Source organism: Oncorhynchus clarkii, chromosome 18 (assembly GCF_045791955.1).
Source record: "Oncorhynchus clarkii lewisi isolate Uvic-CL-2024 chromosome 18, UVic_Ocla_1.0, whole genome shotgun sequence".
Taxonomy (NCBI): Eukaryota; Metazoa; Chordata; class Actinopteri; order Salmoniformes; family Salmonidae; genus Oncorhynchus; species Oncorhynchus clarkii.
The window spans coordinates 40,662,254-40,668,253 of record NC_092164.1 but is presented as its reverse complement, the minus strand read 5'-3'; positions in this window follow the sequence as shown (position 1 = coordinate 40,668,253).

Sequence of the window (6,000 nt, the reverse complement as noted above, 5' to 3'; positions counted from 1 at the left end):
CACACACACACACACACACACACACACACATGCACACAGACACACACACACACACACACACACACACACACACACACACACACACACACACACACGTGTACGCACGCACACATGCACACAGACACACACACACACACACACACACACACACGTGTACGCACGCACACACACACACACACACACACACACACACACACACACACACACACACACACACACACACACACACACGTGTACGCACGCACACATGCACACAGACACACACAGCAGTATTGCCCAAAGCATTTTAAGACATTAGCTTGTATTACATTCCCACATTCATAAATGCACACGCACTGTAATTACCGCTAGTTACTACATAAACCTAAGCACCGTTGGCTGATTGTTGTTTCTAAAACAGGGGAACAACAGCTTGACTCTTTGACCCTAGCAGACCTCTCAGAGGAGCAGGCCTCTTCAGTGAAGTGGGTCTGAAGGGATCAGGAGTCCTCATCCCTCTTTCTCAATGCAAGTCAGAAACACACAAAACAGCCTGTCCAGAGGGAAGAAAAACATCTGTTTAGTTGATGCTTTGACACACATTCAACTCACACGTGCCTGGTCACAACTGTACACACACACACGCGTGCGCTAAAGCACACATGGATGTCACACACACACACACACACACTCAATCACACCTATGCACTCGAATACGCTTACACAAATACACACTCATTCTACTAAATCACCAAACTACGCCCCATTCAGCCAGTTTTATGGAGCTGAAGATGGAATGAGGAATACATATGAGCCTCCTGCATATTAGGCACACTGGCTAAACCTGATATTCTCTGTAATGGTATCCAGACGATACGTGGGCAGCTGCAAGGCACAGCTGCTGCATCAGACAACCAGAGGCCAGTTGAATACACTGCAGTGCTGACAGGTCAGACTCCTTTGATTTATGCCTACTAACTTAACGTAAGCATCCAGAGAAACGATCCCCTCTCTGTGTACAGATGTAGGATCTTAATTTGAGCCACAGCAGGAAAATAATCCTGCAGCTACAAGAAATGTGAATTATTATGTGGATGATATTTCTTAATTATATTTCATGGACATTTTTGTAGGGGTTGAAATATCAAAGTGGATATGCACTACAGGTTTAACATTTCCTGCATTGCAGGAAAGTTCTCCTGCGACAGGGGGATCAAATTAAGGTCCTGCATCTGTGTGCATGTACAATTATACAGAAACAAATGTTCATCCAGTTCTCTGATTCCAGTTTTGACTGTTATGGTGAAGGTTGGTTTCTGGCCTAATTACCTTCACAAGTGAACTGTTTTTTGGTTGGGTTGCTTTATACAGTATTTAGTCATTGCCTAGGTTTGTTTGTGTGAAGTTCATGTTTATCGATGTGTATTGAAGCCTGACCTCACTGCTGTGTTTGTGCTTGTCTTAACCCATAGGGGGCAGTGTAACCCTTCTGTTACCACCTCTCTTACCCTGGGGTTTGTTGTCTGAGGGAGAGATGGAGGCTCAACACCTGAGGTTCAGGTATAGATGGTTTGTCCTGGTTTGATATTCTTCCTTCAAACTGTAGCAAATCTGGGGGATAGCAGCTGGGTTCCAAACTAAAGACCTTGTATTTGTCAACTCAACATATGTCCAGGCGATTACTGGGCCATATTCCGACAATAATTTATATTTTAAAATGATGTGACATTAAATAAACCTACATTTTGAAATCCAAATACATCAACAATCCCCAGTCTATCCGGTCGTGCTGCCGATTCAGTTCTCCTTGCGGCGATGGAACCCTGATCTGTTTCACCGAATGTGTTACTTTGTCCCAGACCTGCTGTTTTGATCTGCTGTAGCTGCCAGGCATTTACCAAATCGTGACTCTCTCTCTCTCTCTCTCTCTCTCTCTCAATCTGTCTATCTCTCTCTGTGTCTTTCTCTCTCTCTGTCTTTCTCTCTCTGTGTCTTTCTCTCTCTCTCTGTCTCTTTCTTTCTGTCTCTCTCTCTCTCTCTCAATCTGTCTATCTCTCTCTGTCTTTCTCTCTCTCTGTCTCTCTCTTTCTGTCTCTCTCTCTCTCTCGGTCTCTCTGTCTCTCTCTCTCTCTCTGTCTCTCTCTGTCTCTCTCTCTCTCTCTCTCTCTGGCTTTTCAATTCAAGGGCTTTATTGGCATGGGAAACATATGTTAACATTGCCAAAGCAAGTGAAATATGTTATAAACAAAAGTGAAATAAACAATACAATTTACAGTAAACATTTAAAATGTCATATTATGTCTATATACAGTGTTGTAACGATGTGCAAATAGTTAAAGTACAAAAGGGAAAATAAATAAACAGAAATATGAGTTGTATTCACAATGGTGTTTGTTCTTCACTGGTTGACCTTTTCTTGTGGCAACAGGTCACAAATATTGCTGCTGTGATGGCACACTGTTGTATTTCACCCAGTAGATATGAGAGTTTATCAAAATTGGGTTTGTTTTTCAAATCCTTTGTGGATCTGTGTAATCTGAGGGAAATACATGTCTCTAATATGGTCATACATTTGGCAGGAGGTTAGGAAGTGCAGCTCAGTTTCCACCTCGTTTTGTGGGCAGTGTGCACATAGTCTGCCTTCTCTTGAGAGCCAGGTCTGACTCATTAGCAATTCTATGCTCACTGAGTCTGTACATAGACAAAGCATTCCTTAAGTTTGGCTCAGTCACAGTGGTCAGGTATTCTGCCACTGTGTACTCTCTGTTTAGAGCCAAATAGCATTCTAGTTTGCTCAATTTTTTTGTTTATTCATTCCAATGTGTCAAGTAATTATCTTTTTGTTTTCTCATGATTTGGTTGGGTCTAATTGTGTTGCTGTCCTGGGGCTCTGTGGGGTCTGTTTGTGTTTTTGAACAGCTTGCTTAGGGGACTCATCTCTCTGTAGGTAATGGCTTTGTTATGAAAGGTTCGGGTATTGCTTCCTTTTAGGTGGTTGTAGAATTGAACGGCTCTTTTCTGGATTTTGATCATTAGCGGGTATCGGCTTAATTCTGCTCTGCATGCATTATTTGGTGTTTTACGTTGTACAGGGAGGATATTTTTGGTGTTTGTCCCATTTTGTGAATTCTTGGTTGGCGAGTGGATCCCAGACCTCACAATATCTCTCTGCATTGTGCTTCTGCATCGCTTGCTCTTTGGGGTTTTAGGCTGGGTATCTGTAAAGCCCTGTGTAACAACTGCTAATGTAAAAAGGGCTTCATCAAATTCTTTCAACCAATCAGATCAGCTCTGAAAAAGATCCGACGTGAAAAGAACTGATGTGATTGGTCAAAACACCAATTTAGTGGGAAAAATATCAGAATTGGGCTGCATGTCTAAACGCAGCCTAAATCCTCCAAAAGTTCTACATACATGCAAATGTATTTTTTTGAAAACAACGTTCAAGCCAATCCTTTTACAATTAACTATTGTCTTTTCTTCCACCTCAAAACAATTGATGTTCAGTGTTTTACCTCTGAAATATTGAGTGATAATTTTGTCTATGCACGTCTGACACGACAAACACAATCCACCTCCACTGCCCTTCCCTTTGGTACTATTTTAGGAGCAAGGGCCTCTTTACGCCTTATATTGAACGTCTAGGTTGTAATGGGAATGCATCGCTCAAGCGGTAAAGCGTGCTGTTTTGGCTTCCGTTGTGTCACAGCGTCTCTCTTCACACTTCCCACGAGGACATCGCACAATCCCTATTTCAGTATCAAGAGATGCGCGCACACACACACACACACACACACACACACACACACACACACACCATAGACCTACAGTTTAAAATTAGAGATGATTTTGGATTGTGATGTGCACAGCATAGCAAGACTAAGACAACACTGGTTTCCTGTTAAACAGTGTGGAGGAAACCTTTTTCACTAATCCTGAAGACTACTGTTCATATGGACACACAAACATATAAGTGTACCCTTACTGCACACTGCACTCAAGCAGATAATGGCTAATTAAATCAAAAGACTTCTAACACATAATGCTTATAGCAATGCAAAAAAAAGTAGCATGCTATTAGAGATACCACTTAAGGGTACGTTAATCACATCCCAGATTTCAAAATGGACGACAATTGCCCCCAGATAAATGATCCAACGAGGCACTGAGGGACAAAAACCAAACAGCTGTGACACCCCATCCCCCTCCATTACTACCCTCAAGAGCCCCCTGCCACCATCCCCCTGGGAACCCATTACGCCCTTCTCCCTCCCACACCCAATCACTGCACTGGACCCCACCTGGTATCTCCCCAGCTCGACTATCAGCCTCTTCGAATGGCATTACCAAAACATCAATCAGAGATTAGCGTACTGACGTAGGTCAATCGGGTGAGGTGATGACTCCTGATAGCAACTGTCCCGGCAGTCAAAAACTACCAATAGTGAGGGATGCTAAATTCTGTCTCAATGGTAAAAACCTATAATTACTGACAAGGCCATCTGTAGCTCATGAATACTACATGAGGAGACAGGGCCTCAACTGACTGGAGAGGATTCAGCTTAAAGCCCACAAGTTTCAGTGGCAAACACTGTGCTACCAAGGTCAAGGCTAGCACCAGAAGTCCTCTCGTAGTTCAACCTATGTACCAAAGGTGTAATGTGAAATTCAAAACTCAAGGGTTTTTGCCACTGGAGACATTGCAGGAGGGTGCCTCCTTGTGTGCTATAAAATAGATGTTTTGTTGTGTGAATGATGAGACACCATGTGAGGAGAAGAGCAGGGATGGTGTGAAGCCTAGGACTCTGGGTCTGAGCACCTCCCACTGCAACTGGATCCTGGACTTCCTGACGGGCCGACCCCAGGTGGTGAGAGTAGGCAACATCACCTCTGCCACGCTGACCATCAACACAAGAGCCCACAGGGGTGTGTGCTTAGTCCCCTCCTATACTCCCTGTTCACCCGGGTCTGCGCGGCAATGCGCGACTCCAACACTATCATCAGGTTTGCTGACGACGCAACGATGATTCAGCCTACAGGGAGGAGGTCAGTGTCCTGGCAGTGTGGTGCCAGAGCAGCAACCTCTCCTTCAACGTCAGTAAGATCGAGGAGCTGATCGTGGACTACAGGAAAGGGGGGGGGGGGGGGGGGGGGGCACGTCCTCATCCACATCGATGGGGCCCCCTCAGGAAGTTGAAAAGTTTGGCATGGGCCCTCAAATCCTCCAAAAGTTCTACAGTTGTACCATTGAAAGCATCTTGACTGGCTACATCACTGCCTGGTATGGCAATAGGACCGCCTTCGATCGCATTGCGCTACAGAGGTTGGTGCGGACATCCCAGTACATCACTGGGGCCGAGTTCCCTGCCATACAGGACATCTATGTCAGGTGGTGTGGAAGGAAGGCCTGGAAAATTGTTAGACTCCAAGCACCCAAGCCATAGACTATTCTCTCTGCTTCCACATGGCAAGCGTTACCGGTGCATCAAGTCTGGCACCAACAGCTTCATAAAACTGATAAACAGATAACAAAATAGCTACATGGACTATCTGAGTTAACCTTGTATCGTTCTTGGCCTTTCATTTTTTATTTTTGCATTGTCGACATAGACACTCACAGGATCCTACACACTCACAGGATCCTACACACTAACAGGATCCTACACACTCACAGGGCCTTACACACTCACAGGACCCTACAGACTCACAGGCCTTACACACTCACAGGGCCTTACACACTCACAGGCCTTACACACTCACAGGGCCTTACACACTCACTGGGCCCTACACACTCACAGGCCTTACACACTCACAGGGCCTTACACACTCACAGGCCTTACACACTCACAGGGCCTTACACACTCACAGGATCCTACACACTCACAGGATCCTACACACTCACAGGGCCTTACACACTCACTGGGCCCTACACACTCACAGGACCCTACACACTCACAGGCCCTACACACCCACAGGGCCATACACACTCACTCCATAATTTGCTCATTCACACATAATATG